General features: G+C 54.4%; 1 protein-coding gene across 3 annotated transcripts in view; it reads left to right on the plus strand.

Moving 5' to 3' along the window:
* The first annotated feature begins 4,225 nt into the window (after window positions 1-4,225).
* Window positions 4,226-14,565, plus strand: part of RARA (retinoic acid receptor alpha) — a 44,566-nt gene continuing 34,226 nt past the window's right edge. The window contains exon 1 of one of the 3 annotated variants that reach the window (XM_090292731.1): window positions 4,226-4,327. The gene's annotated coding sequence lies outside the window, so the exon portion shown is untranslated. Of the gene's footprint in view, window positions 4,328-13,467; window positions 13,668-14,565 lie in introns of those variants that run through there. The other 2 variants (XM_090292730.1, XM_090292734.1) reach the window with 2 other exon arrangements.

The following is a 14,565-nucleotide window of genomic DNA, read 5'->3' on the forward strand; positions in this document are numbered from 1 at the left end:
GTTCTGTGTCCACAGTAGGATCCTGCCCAAAAAGGAGCAGCCTCCCCACCTCGTTGTATTTGAGGCTTGGCGCCTTTCTCTTAACTGTAGGGCTTGAGTCAGGAACATGGCTTGGCTCGCAGTGGGGCTGCTATGTATCCTCCGTGGCTCTGAGCCAAGATTGCATTTGCAGATTCAAAGGGGCCAAATTTCTTTCCCCTCTACCTCCTTTCTCTCCCTTTCCCCTGGTATTTGGAAATAGGGTTTTCTGTGTACTTGGTTTGTTCGTTTCTTTTCCTTCGTTCTCCCCCCACTGTCAATTTCTAGGTCATTGCTGCTCTTAAGACTTCAGCAATTGGAACAGGGTTGGTTCTGTCAATGATGCGTGAAGCCGACTTAGAGTCCCTGCTTGGCTTCTGCTGCCCTTGTGGGAGCAAAAGCTGATGTATGTTTGTCAGTGAAGTCTTAAATGTAATTCAGACAGCCAGGGAGCAGATTGAGAGGAGGAGGAAAGTCCTCTTCTTGCTGGCTTTTCTCACTGAGGCTGAGAGCTATGGGAAGGAGTGGGATTTTTAGTGGGATGGAATGGGCTTGTGGTTACTAGTGTTTGCCAGGATCATAGGCTGTTTCACATAGAGAATGGCAAAGATGCTGACCTGCATTCTTCCTCTTGAAGGTGGTTGGGATGTGTCTATATCCTAGTTTACTTATTTATTTTTCTGCAAAGAAGTAGATTAAGCTTCCATAGAATGTGTTGGGTATTGCCATGGAAAGAACATAGACACAATAAAATTGGTGTGAGTTTCAACCCCAGAGCTGCCACTGATATTTCTGGCTCAAAATGAAGACTTGCCTGTGGCTAGATAACTGGCAAGAGTGTGAAGTCCAAGCTACCCAGAGATCAAAAAGTTGGCAGAGCTCTCTTCTCTCCCCCACCACCCGCTGTTGCTCCCTGCCTTTATTAAGTGCTCTTTTAAGATACACCAATAAGAACTTGGAAGTAGGAATGAGACAGACTTGGAGATTTTTAGAAATATCTATAGAGAGGTGTCTCCTTGACCACTCAGGGAGACCAAAGAGAGCAAGCTTGAGATTTTATTTACATTTGTTTCTGTCCCCAGTAGTTAGTGCCTGGTACCTGGTAGGTATTGAATAGACAGTTGTTGAATGGACAGATAAATAAACCAAAGTAAGCCCTAGCTGGTGTGGCTCAGTGAATTGAGTGCCAGCCTGCACACCGAAATGTCGCCGGTTCAATTCCCAGTCAGGGCACACGCCTGGGTTGCAGCCCAGGTCCCCAGTTGGGGTTGTGTGAGAGGCAACTGATGGATGTATCTCTTACACATCGATGTTTCCCTCTCTCCCTTCCTGCCTAAAAATAAATAAAAATTTAAAATATAACTGCTTAAAAAAATAAATCAGGTAAGATGCTGCCTTTCCCTCCATCTTGACAGTTCTAATCTGAAGGTAAACATTGCTGGTGCTTTTGCACAGAGGTGGAGCAGCTCCCCACCCCCCGCCCCGGAAGTGAAGGGTGCTTCATCTTACAAAATACGTCTTGGCACAGTTGTGAAGGTTTATTGGCCTCGCAGATGCGTTCCAATCGCTCCCTCTGATGCCGTGGTATTTTGCTTGAGGCAACTTCCATGTTGCTCCTAGGAAGCCTTGGCTATGGAGACAGCCCTCCCTACAGGCTGGGAAGCGGGGCGCCTGTCTGGTTGTTACCTAGTGTCCCTACAGGTTGGCCAGCAGCTCTGCCTCTAGCTGGCAAGGGATTAAGGAAGAACCCACCTTTGATACCCCTCTTTTTAACTTTTGGGGAAAGTTGTAACCTTAGGTTCTTCTTGAAAAGGGGTCCTCTAAGGCATTCTCTTTTAAGTTACACATAGCGGCAGGTCTCCCTCTTCTCAGAAAAGGTACTCTCTGTAGGGGGAGAAGGTGTGCCCTCTGGCCTCCCCTTGATTTTCAACCCCAGCCCCAAGGCCTTGGCAGTAGAAACTAATTGGGTGCAAGAGGCCTGGGTAAAGGCTGTCTGAAGACTGGCAAAAGGAGAGACCTAGCTCCTTTTTTAAGAAGCTCTAATTGAGTTCTGAATCAGCCTCGCTCCCTTTGATCCCACCTCTTTTTCCCACACTGCCTGAAAGCGCTAGATCAGCATTTTATAACAAGGGTGCGCCTGCTCCTCACACCCACCCCCCTCTCCTGATGCTCTCTGCTGCCGCCATCCACTGCTTGTCTCCTTCAGTTAAGATAATGAAGATGCTGAGAGATAAAATGTGTATTTAATAAGGGTTGGGGTGGGGAGGCAGAAAGGGGCAGCCAGGGCCTTCCCTAGTTTGGGGCCTAGCCAAGACTCAAGCTGAAAGCAAAGCTAGAGTAAGACTTGGCCCCAGGGTGTGGGGGTTTCTGGGCCTCAATCCAGCTGACTTCACTGCCTGCTGTTTGCCCTAAATTCCCCCACCTCCACCCTCTCACCCCCACACTCCTTTCCTTTCTCTCTGCTTGCTCCCAATGGGAAAAGGGAGTCTTGCTTCAACTTTATTTTCAGCTAGTAACTTGGCCTTTGGTGTGGTGTCCCCCAGCCCAGAGTCAGCTGCAAGGTCGGGCTAGGGCAGCCCCCTTTAGCCTAAGCCCATAGAAGCTGTGGGTTCACAGTGTGGGGTGAAAAAAAAGCCGGTGTTAATGAGGACCAGCTGCTAGTCTGGGTTCTGCCTACAGTTAGCTGGAGGGCAGCCTTTGGTGGTGGTTAGAGGTACGAGGTGCATGACCTCCATCCCTGGGCACAAGGATATCCTGTGGCAGCTGAGGCTTGTGCTCTCGGAGCCTGGTTTTATCCTTAGTTTGTAAGAGAGTAGGCTGTTTCCCTCTTTCCCTACTCCTCCCCTCCCCAAATAACACTCAGCCCTTATTGAGCTTTATAACTGTAGTGGTGGCCCAGCTGAGATCTGAGGATCTCCAAACTCTTTTGTAAACACTCATTAACTCCCTGGGAAGAACCAAGAGCCCTGTTTAACAGCTGGGAGAGAACTGAGGCACATCGGGGTGAAGAGCTTGACCTGAACTCACCCGACGGGCTCCACCCTGGGGCCCTCCATCCTCACGGTCTAGCTCCTTTCCCCAGTTCTTCCTGCAAGACACAGAAAGAGGCAGAGGCAATGCTGCTGCCCTCTCCCCTTCTAGGAAGAGGCCCTGCTTTTCCCCTTTCCTCATTTCTGTCTCACTTTCTCTGGCCCTTCACCCCATGACATTTCCCCAACTCTGCTGCTGGGGCTGTGTGCAACTCTCCTTGCAAAATGTTCTTAATCCAGCCTTCTGAAGACTCCCCATCTGCCTTTCCCTGGTCCACCTGGCCCACCAAACCCGCGCTCTCCCTTCTGAGCTACTGAGAAGATCAGCTATCCTAAGCTGGGTCTGTAACCTTGAAATTGACGTAATTGTGTTAAGAGACCCATCTGCCCCCTACAATTAACCCAAATGATACCTGGGGAAATAATCTCTAATTTATTCATTCTGGAAAAGTTTCAGGATCCTATTAAGGACTGGAGAGGGGCAGTGGTTGATTCCTCGGATCTGCATCCTGTTCTTCCACTGACAATTGCCATTCCTGGTCATGGACGTAGCACAAGTCCTTCAGCCCCACCTGCTCATAGTCTCACCTTGTACTTGTATATCTGCACATCTCAACACACTCGCTGGTACCCCTCAGTCTAAGGATATAAAACTCTACCAGTTTTCAACTACCATTAAGTCATACTGTCCTTTTTACTTGCTGGAAATCGGTCCCCCACCCCCACCTCTGGGGTGGCCTATGAAGCATTTAGGAATAGTGGGGAGGGATACTGTATCTGTGGAGGGGGGTATTAGTGAGGGCCCGTCCAAAATGAATGTCCCTTTCCCCAGATTCTCAATAACTGAGCAGTTTAGCAGGAGTGGTAAGGAAAGTGATCTTAACCCCATCTTCAGCACCAAAGCCCAAATTCATTTTCTCAGAGCAGGCAGGAAGAAATCTATTTTTTCCTATCTTATCCTCAGCTGAAGTCATCTATGTGCTGTGTATGTGAGACGGGACTTTTCCTGTCCCCAGCCCATGACTCAGACCCCCGTCTCGCTCCCGGTGAGTTCTTTCTTCCCCATTGGTGCTCAGCGCTGCACCCGTTGACCCAGTCCGGACTGGTGGAGGAGGGCGGGAGAGCCGATGGCTGCAGAATGGACTTTAGGACCCAACGGAAACCCGTGCCTCTTGCAGCAGTCTAACCCAGAAGCAGGGGGAATCCTGAATCGAGCTAAGAGGGCTTCCCCGATTCTCCTGGGAACCCCATTGCCCCCCTGCCAACACACACCTGAGCAGGTAGGACCACGCGCACCCCTTCCCAATTTCCCCCTTGGTCGCCTTCCGCCCGGCCTCTCCTCTTCGGATCTGGCGGTTTCCTTCTTGCCTGTTCAGGCTTTCCCCATCCCTCCTCCCCCACTGCTCACCGTAGTCCTGTGAGGTGGAAGCCTGGGAACAGTGGGGTGTCTGAACCTCAGAGCCCCCGAACCCTCCAGCGCCCTTCCTGCACTCCCCCGGAGCAGTCCGGTTCTCTAGCTAGAATGGGAATTGGGGGGAAGGACTGCCCAGGCCCCACGCCCTTGCACCCTCCTTTGCAGTATTGCCTAATACCCCTTCCCCCACCTCACCTCGACGGGAGACTTGGCGGTGCTGGGGTAATAGAGAGCAGAGGGAACCGGAGCCGGGCGGGAGCCTCCCTGAGGGGTTTCCATCTCGCTTCCTCTGTGCCTCCCAGCCCCAGGAGCTCAGGACTTTGCCCCTCACTCCCTACTCACCTTGGAGAAGTAATGTCTCCTTCCTGGCACATCTCACATTTGGGTGGCCAGAGGCTCTGCTGGAGACTAGTAGAGGCTGTGCGTGTGGGGGGGTGGGGGGGGTGACCTTTCCTCTAAGGAAAGTACTTTCAGCTTAGAGCCCCATCCCTATCAAGACCTATTGCAAAGATTGCCCCCAACCCGTGTGTGTTTGTGTGTGTGTGTGTGTGTGTGTCTAGACCATGTGGTTTGGTTGTAAGATCTATCAGCTTTGGCTAGAGGTGGCTGAGTGCATTGAAGGGGAGAGATCCCAGAGCGTGGCCCATGCCAGAACAGGCTCAACCCAGATGGCTGGGGAAGGGGGTGTGGACCAAATCAGGGAGGCCACCCAGCCTTGCCAGCTCCCTGGGCTCCTTGGCTTTCAGAGCCTTGCGCTCCTGGTATTACTCTTGAAGCTTCTTCCCTCCTGCAGGCTCTCTGGAAGAAGAGCTGCATGGGACCTACTGATTTCAGTGGCTTATTTTCCCCTCCAGTATGGACTTTGTTCTCTGAAGGTCTAGGGCATCTCATTCAGAGGGGTGTATGACTTGTCTGAGTTACCATATGTGAGTATGTACCTTGCTTCTGGGCACAGTAGATTGGGGAGGGAAGTGATGGAAGAGGCTGTTCACACTTTGGGGGAATCCTTCTGGGTGATGGGGTGGATGGCATGTCCTCCAGGTATCCATGTGTAGGAGTGCACTCTACATTCCTCCATAGCTCCCTGATTCCCTAAGGAAAGGGTGGATACACACTTAGTTCTGCTCTTGACTCAGAAAGAAAAGCGGAGATTCTGAGTGTGAGGAGTGAACTGAGAATCAGGTCTGAATTTGAGACTCAGCACAGGCATTTCACTACGCACATTTATATAGTTTCTTCATTTGTAAGGTTGGCGATCGATAACAAGCCCACTTGCCTGATAGAATACCGGGCCAAGACCCCATAAGACAATTTATCGTAAAGCTCAGTGCAAATGGTAGTTATGGCTAGGGGAGGGTTCTAGGATGGGATTCTCTTCCTAAATCTAGGTCAGCCTCTCTGCCTTCAGTGTCCTTCCCCCATCCTTGCCCATCTGGGGGTGCAGTAATCAGGCAGGGCTGTTGCCCCTGGGGCTGCAGAATCCCCTAATACACGTGGTCGCTGTTGCCAGGGAGCCTGTGGTCAGAAAGGATAGATTCTCCACCAGACTTTTCTTCCTCTGGGCTCCTCACCTTCTCCCCTGTGTCCTGTCTCCACCATTCTTCTGTCATTCCCGCTCCACGTCCTTGTCCCTGTCTCTCCCCTGCCCAGTGGCCTCCTTGTCTGGCTCACTGGGCAGGAGACCTAATCAGATTTGACAGCTGAGATATGTGCGGTGGCTGAGAGCAGGCGGGAGGGAAGCCAGTGGGAGGATGGTATGAGGGCTGCCCCTGGCACTGCCCAGGCCTCCCTGGCACCACCCTGTGCCTGCTGACTCCTGACTTGGCTTGGCCCTGGGGAAGGGGTACCAGAAGAAGCTCAGGAATGAAGAGGCTGGGGTCTAGAGGTTAAGGGAGGAAGAAACACACCTCTTTGATGTTCAGTGGCCGTAATGTCAGTATCTCTGACTCTGACAGGGAAGAGAGGACAGCAGGTGAACACCAGGCCAGTCCCCTTCCTTCCCCATCCCCATGACCCCACTTTCTTCTCTCTTCTTATTCAGAAATGTGTTCACTTTCCCATCCAGCCCTTTGGGCCAATTCCTCCTTATGGGTCACATCTGGGAGCTGCTGGGGGCACCATGTGTGTGCCTCTGGGCTGCTTCCTCCTCTCCAAGGTATCTCACTCTCTGGGCTGGGTGCCAGGACTCCTGGGTTTCCTGCTTGCCTCATGGTGCAGGGCTGCCCTACAGGCCACCAGAGAGTCGCTAAGCTGGTTTGCTTCCTCGTGTGTTGGGAGGGACTTCTCCCTGAGCTTGGAGGTGTCAGGAATCCCAGGTGGGATAGGGGTGGGGCATTGCAGTCCCGGGGGCCCTATAGCACCGGACTTCTCCCTCCCAGTCTCTGACTTAGCTGGGCTGCTGCATGGGCCTTTTCTAGCCTCCAGGCTTCCATCTTCACATGTGGGAAGCCAAGATCTTCTGCTATCTTTTTTAGTTTATTTCCCATGGTATCTGGTTGTAGCTGTTGAATCCCCTATATTTGCACCCACACATTTGGGGGAGCAGGGGATTAGAATAATTGAGGCTGGGGCACTATTTTGTCTTCCCTCCAGCTGGGCCAGGATGAAGGAAACTGGGACAAACTTCCCCACGCCAATTCCCTCTGCCCTCAAAAGACCAGTCAGTGGAGCTAGACCCTGCCCTCTTGGTGCCCACAATGTGGTTGGCACTGATTTGTCAGAAATTGGGAAGGTTTCCCTGTAGACCGCTTGCCTCCTCTCTTTTCCTCTCGCGGGCTTGGGACAGTTCTGTGATTGTAGGCACTTATGGGCAGGCCTCCCCCTAGGGAAGGGGTGTGGGATGCCCCCGAGATGGCCAAGTTGGCACTTATCCCGGGCTGGAGTGCTGGACATGGTTCCAAGCTGGGAGTTTGTGGGGGAGAGCAGGACATGGGCCTCTCTGCCCCCCTCGTTTCCTGCTCTTTGGGCAGCTGTGGGCGAGAAAGGCTGCAGGGACTATTTTTAGTTGGTCTGTCCCCTGGCAGGAGAGACGTGCAGAAAAGCACGGGGCAGGCAGAGGGTCTGGCCAAGGTGAGGATAAGGATGCAGGCTGAGGCCTAAGGAAGGGCCAGAGGGGCAGCAGATAGAGCAAGCAGGCACCCTGGGCTGGGGTGGGTAGGGGAGTCCTGGGGGCCCTTCAGGGTTGTCTCTGTCCAGCAAGAACTGGATTTTGAAGCAGAAGGGGCTTTAGAGGCCATCTAGACAATCCCCTTACAGAGGGGGAAACTGAGGCCTAGAGAGGGAATGTGACTTACTCTAGGACACTCAACTCATTTTTGGTTGCCCAGGCCCCTGGCACTGTTCTTCTGTTGTCATGGTCCCTCACCACACCTGTTTGTGCCTAACTCCCTTCTCCCGTCAGCAGCAGGGAGGACCCTAGGCCAGGAGCCTGCTCTGTCTACCTCTTTGCTTGTTTGTGCAGGGTCTCCAGTAAACCCCAGGTTGGTTTGTTTATAAGTCTCCACCATATGGAGAGAGTCTGCATGCAGGTTGGAAGGAGGTCAGGTTTGGGGTTTGTTTAGGTGGCCTGTGGCCACTGGTGTGAATCGAGGTGCTGGGCAGGTTCCAACATGTGCACAGGCTGGTGAGCTGTGAGGCTTGGAGACAATTTACAGAAAGAACATCCTGTCTCACTCCATTTAGAGACCCAGAGAGGGCAAGGGACTTGCCTACAGTGGCAGGATGGGTTGGGGACAGACTGAGTGTTAGGATCTCGGATGTAGGTTTCAGGGTCTCTAGCCCCCTTTGGGAGCCCCCATTCTGCCACACCTGGGTCATGGTGGTTGTTTGCCAATGCCATCAACAAAGGAAGGCAGCAGGCTCAAGAGCAGGGAGGTTATCACAGGCTTCGAATCCCAAGTAAGAATTGAGTCCTCCTCTGAGGACTGGAGGCAGGGCAGCTGGTTGAGGTGCTGGGGGCAGAAAGTACAGTGGGGAATTATGGTCCCCAGGGCCACCATGTTGCACAGCTGCAGGAAGTGCCATTCCATCTGCTGATGTCAGTGGCGCCCCCTGGAGTTGTTCAGGGCTCTGCCTGTGTAGCTGAACTTGGCGCTTTGGTCCCCCACCATTTTTCTTCGAATTAGCTTCAGATCCAGCTGGAAGGAGGTGTTCCGGATGGGCCTAAATCCCACACCCATTCCCCCACCCCGCCTCCTGCCTCTCGACATCTCCTATTCCTCTGCCGCCTTCCCCCTGCCTCCCAAACCCATCTCAATGGGCCACAAATTGTGGCAAAGGAGCCCTTCCCCCTCTCTCCACACTGTTTCTGTCTCTGGGGGGCTGATTTACCATGACACCCCCCCCAATCAGGCCTGCTGCAGTGTGCGAGAAATCAATAGCGCAAATGGGTTGAGGTTGTTCAGCCTGTCAACTCCCCTTGGGCCTCATCTACTCTCCTGGGACTTGGGGAGTTACTCTGTCGTCTTCCAGCTCAACACACAGAGAGAGATATACACACTTCATGGTTGCAGCCAGAGCGCTGAGCACAGGAATTATTCTTTCTGTCCACCTCTGTCTCCCTCTTGATCTCTTTCTCTCATATACTGGGCTGGTCTTAGCATGACAAATACTCTTGAACATTTCTTTTCTAGCTTGGGTGGAGTGAGGGTGGAGGGGCTTAAAGGGCAGTAGGCTGCCAGCCAGAGGTGGGAGAGAAGCAGGTGGGTGAGGGAGACTGTGCCCAGGGAGGAGGACTAGCTGGGGAAGGGATTGGGTAACAGCCCACCCCGTCAGCCTCTGGTAACTCAATCCCTGCACCCCACCCTCCCAATTCTCCTCCTGCTCAAAAACTTCAGCAGCTGCTGGCAGAAGTGTGTATGAGTGCATGTGTGTATGTAGGGGTGGGAGGGTAAGAGGGGCTGTGGGGGCAGGAGGTTCTGCCAGGACATGTTAAAGGAGACTCATAGCCTGGGTACGACTTGGGTGGCAGGAGGCGGTAGGGCTGGTGGGAGAGTGGGTGGTGAGTGATGGGCAGGGGGGCAGGCTGTTGAGCGGGGGCAGTCAGGGCAGCCCAGGGGTCTCACAAAACTTGTCTGCACTGGAGCAGGGCCTGGTGGGTAGGGGCGGACATGGTGAGGGCAGGGCCATGCACAGCCATACCTCATCCCAGGATGCCTATTCTTCACAAGAGGGCGCATGTAACCATGAAGGACACAGCCTGTCCCCGTCCCAGATCCCCAGGCTGTGCCTGCTGGGCATCACAGTCTGGGTGACTAAGTCACTTCTGTCCTGGGGCTGGCAAGGTGCCAGGCTTAGCTCTTCTCGGTAGGTGAGTCACTGCCCTGGCATCTCCCCCGGATGCAGCTGAGTCACCCGGCTATGCCTGCTGGGCAGGTGGGCACCATGCTTGGGGTGGGGTTGGGGGCATGTGTGCAGTCCCAGTGTCTTCTCTCATCTTTCTCTGGCATGTCCTGGCCCCATACATAGACCTGGAGAGCCAGGCAGGTTGGTGTTTCTCCCATATACTCTGTTGAAGGGGTAAAGGAAGAGGTGACAGGATACTGCATGGAAAAATATGTTTGATTTGGAGTATGTTGGAGGCAGGTGAGTTAAGGAGGTCACTATGGGTTTGCATCTAAGCTCTGCCATTGACAAGGTGTATGACCTTGGGCAAGACAGTTTCCTTTTTGAGCCTCAGGGTCCTCATCTGTACAATGGAAACAGAAGTCCTGCCCTAGATTACCTTTCTGGACTGTGAAAATCAAATGGGGTGGGGCCATGAGGGTGCCTGTGGGAAGAGCTCCTTTGGGGATGAGCTGGTAGGCTGGGGAGGGGAAGAGGAGTCAGCTGAGGCTGCTTCCAGTTCCAGTAGACATCTCCCATCCCACCTGCATCCAGGTGGTCTTGGCAGGGCAGTGCTGCCCAGCCTCTGACCAATGATTGCAATTCTCTAGGAGCTCCCCAGAGGCTGTGAGGGAGGCCTTGTTTTGTTAGAAGTGTGGGTCTTCCTGGGGTGTCTCAGATATTTTGTATCTCCTTTGACTGCTTTGGGTTGCCACTGGCCTTGCACCTATCAGGGCTCTCAGGTTTCCTCCAGGTTGAAGATGGATCTCTGCCTTGGGAAAGAAGTGGCTCAGGCTTCTCCTCAGGCCCTTCTTCTGTGCGCTGGACAGGAAGGTTGGGCCCCCAGGAATGTCTTTTCTAAAGAGTGAAGAGCGTCTAGGCCTGTGGTTTTTCCTCCTCTGCTAGTCTCCTGCCTCCTGCATTAGGTTCCTTGGAGGATGGCTAGAAGCCCTGGTGTGGCCCCAGCACAGTTGTAGTGCAGCTGCTGCCACACATTGGACTCCTGGCCTCCCACCTGGGACCTCTCCTGCCTCCTGGAATCAAGCCTGGGGTATTGGACAGGAAGTACTGGATACCTGGGCAGGAAGGGAGTGCACTAAATGTGTGCAGGCTGTGTGCTGGCAGTCTTTTTTTTTTTTTTAGAGAGAGGGGAAGGGAGGGAGGGAGGAAGAGAGGGAGAGAAACAATGTGTGAGAGATACATCTATCCGTTGCCTCTTGCGCATCCCCAACTGGGGACCTGGCCTGCAAACCAGGCATGTGCCTTGACAGGGAATTGAACCACTGACCCTTTGGTTTGCAGGTCAGCACTCAATCCACTGAGCCGCACCAGCCAGGGTATGTGCTTGCAGTCTTACGTGCATGTGTATCTGACTCCCTGTGGGGAGCAGGTTTGTGGATACACGAATTTCTTCCATTGTCTGCAAATGGGTCTACTGCTCTGTCCGTTTAGAAGTGTGCCCCACCCTCTGCTTCATGTCCTTATGTGTGCACAAATGCCTGTCTTGTATGTGCTTGTTCTGTGTGCTCATGGATGTACATACATGGGTGCCCTGGGCATGCACGCGGGGGTGTACACGTGTGCTATGAAAGTGCATGTGGATGTCCTGAGTTTGCATTTGTACACCTGACTCTCAGTGTGCATGAGCGTACCTGACCCCAGGTGCTACTGGCAGGTGTATGTGAAGGCCATGCTTGGTGAAGGCAGTGTACCTGCGTTTATGCACACTTGCATTTTTGATCCTTCTGCTCTGGCCCTCAGCTGGAAGGAAAACTGGTAGAATCTAGGCCTGGGACAGCTTGTGTTGGGTGTGGGTGGCTGATGCTGAGTCCCTTCCCAGGCTGGTCCCTCACCAGGGCGGCGCCCCCTGCTGCTGGCTGAGCTCAGGTTGAAGGCCTTTGGGGGATTTGGGGGAGAAGGGGTTAAGCGTTGGCGTCCACATCTGGGAGCCATTGGCGCATTCCTGCCGGCTGAGCGCATGTTTGCGGATGGATCTGGACGGGACAGGGCGGGAGGGGCTGGGCAGGCGGTTCGCACCGGCGGACGGAAATCCAGACAGGAGCGGGAGACAGCCGGGCCCAGCGGGTGGGAAGGGGCCTGGGAAGCACTGCCAGGCGCTGCCCGGGCACCTTTCCCCTGCGCCAGACCTTAGGGCAGAGCATCCCGCAGACCCGGCTTGTTTTACCTTACCAAGGCTAGGGGCCAAAGCTGGAGAGAGACAATCAGATACCTCAAGTCTAGACCTGGCTGTGCAACCAAAGCTACAGTGGATAAAACCTCGTGTCTGCTCCCTGTCTTAGGGTTCCTGCATCTGTAAAGCGGGGGGGCCGTGGGACCGGTGGGTTTGGGACCTCTGCCAGTTGGGCCAGGCCGAGTCTCCTCCCCGGGCTGGAGGCTTGGGAGTGTGGCACTTCCCCTTGCAGTGGGAAGTTCCGTGGGGGCACTTGTGGCCACTTCTCTGACTGGGAAAGGGGGGGTGTTCCCTAGTGATTCAGATCCTGCCCCCACCCCCCACCCCAGACTGCTAGAGGTGGGGACATGACCCTCTCAAACTGAAGCAGCAGGCTGGGAGAGGGCATGGGACTGTGTTGGGGACTGGGGTCTTGCAAAGGGAGAGTGATTCAGATCCTGCCCCAATGAACAAGAACGCAAGCTTTGCCCTGGCTGGTGTGGCTCGGTTGGTTGGAGCGCCATCCAGTGGACAGAAGGGTCGCGGGTTCGATTCTCTAGTGTGGGAATCAGAGAGCAAATCCCTGCAAAGCTATATTCAAACCTCCCTCCTCTCCATCCCTCCATCCCTCTCTTTCTCTCTCTATCTCTCTCTCTCTCTCTCTCTCTCTCAAAAAGCAATGAAAGAAAATGTCCTCGGGTGAAGATTAAATAAATAAGAATGCAGGCTACTTTGGCTCCTCCAGCCTGGGCCAGGAGAGAGAAACCCGAGTCCGAGAGAGTTCTCTAGTATGGAGGGGTGCTCCTGGGCGCCCCCTCCTTAGCTCTTGGAAAATCCAAGAGCCGCGCTATCCTTTTGGGGGCAGTCTACAGAGTGAGAGGGGGTGCTGCTGAGGAGTTGAGGACGGCTAGAGTTCCTCCAACCTATGACCCACTCTAGCTGGAGAAGTTTGGGAGTGGGGGAAGACGAAAGAAAGGAGTGTACTTGAGGGAGGTCTACCTACTTTTGCACTCCTTTTTTGCAGATGAGAAAATTAAGATTCTGAGAAAGAAAGTGACTTGCTTAAGGTCACACAGCTCTCAGCTCCAAATGGTCTGTGGAAGAGAATTATGATTATGCACTGTGTCCACTTCCACATTACTCTGCATCTCTTCCCAGGTTTAAGTGTGTGTATGTGTGTTTGGTGTGTTGAGGGAAAGGGAGTGTGATGCCACACACTGCAGTCCTTTCTCCACCTAGCCCTTTCCCCATTCTTTCCGCAGAACTTCAGCTTCTCGCTCTGAAGCTCTCCTTTCGGGGCAGAGAGAGCGATTCTCACAGATTCCCACGGTCCAGCCTCCTGCTAGGCGCGGCTCCTTTAAGACTCTCACCACCCCGGGTCTATTAAGGAGAGCGGGGTGGAGTGTAGGCCTGTTGGCCCGCCTCTGACTGGTGACTGGTCGGTGGGCGGGCGGGGGCGGGCCTTAGGGAGAGGACCTCCCTCAGCTCCTTACCCTCCGCCCCCCAAGTCTGGGGCTTAGGGTAAAGTTTCAGCCTCCGCACGTGACTCGCCATGGCCGCTGCCTTTGGCCCGCGCAGCTGAGCCGCGGCGGTCCCTCGGACGGCTCCTCTCTCGGGATCCCGCACTCTTGACGCCGAGCCATACCGAGGCACTGGGTCGGGACAGACGCGGTGCCCGTGGGCACCTGGACGGATTGCGTCCCCCTGCTGCGAGGTAACCTCTCTACCACGGGGATTTCAGAGTCCCGGGCTCCCTTAGGCAGCGGGGGCCCCTTGCTCTGCTCCTGATAGGCGCTGCGGGTGGGGAGCGGGTGGCGGGCGGGAACCGAGGGGAACCCTGGGTTTCCTGGGATTCCCAACCCGCCGCCGCTGCCGTGCCCAGAGTCGGGGAGCCCCGTCTGTGCGTCTGTCTTCGCCCGTGTCATCACGCGCACAGCCGTGAGGCGTCTAGGGCTGTCTGCCGCGCGCCGGAGCTGTGGCAGAACCACCGATGGGAACTCCTGCTCGCTCACTCTTTTCTCTTCAGAAACAAGGAAAACAAAAAGACTTTCAAACCTGTCTGGGGAGAGATCGGATGCCCAACGGACTAGCCCCCTCCTTTCCCTCCTGTTATCTGAGCCGCCCTGTGGTTTGGGGAGAATCAACCCGGGGGCCCACCCCCACCAGAGGCAGCCGGCTTGGGGGGCGGGGCCCGCTCAGCTGGTGTCCCCCGTAAAGTGAGGAGAGCAGTCAGAATTGGGTGCGGGAACCAGGGCAGTCAGGGAACGGATGTCCCTGGGTCTGGTGCTGCCATGGGGTTGTGGAAGCTCTTTGGGTGAGAAGAGTGTAATAGATTGGCCGTCTTTGCTTTGCTGAGGGTGTCGGGGACCTGGTGCCACCCACGAGGCAGGGAAGCTGCTAGCCAGATGTGTTTGTGGGAGGGGGCAGCGGAAAATCAGCTTGGCTATGCCCCTCTTCTCTCTGGGTACTGCCCTATAGTCAGGTGGGAAGGGGCACGGGCCACCAGAGTGCTAGGTTGGGGATGTGCACCAAGCCATATGGAAATCAGACCGAAAAACAGCCTCCACCCCAGCCTTGGAGACATTTACCATCTACTTTGTCTTGGATAGGAT

This window comes from Furipterus horrens, unplaced genomic scaffold, assembly GCF_987537825.1.
Source record: "Furipterus horrens unplaced genomic scaffold, mFurHor1.1.pri manual_scaffold_11, whole genome shotgun sequence".
Classification (NCBI taxonomy): domain Eukaryota; kingdom Metazoa; phylum Chordata; class Mammalia; order Chiroptera; family Furipteridae; genus Furipterus; species Furipterus horrens.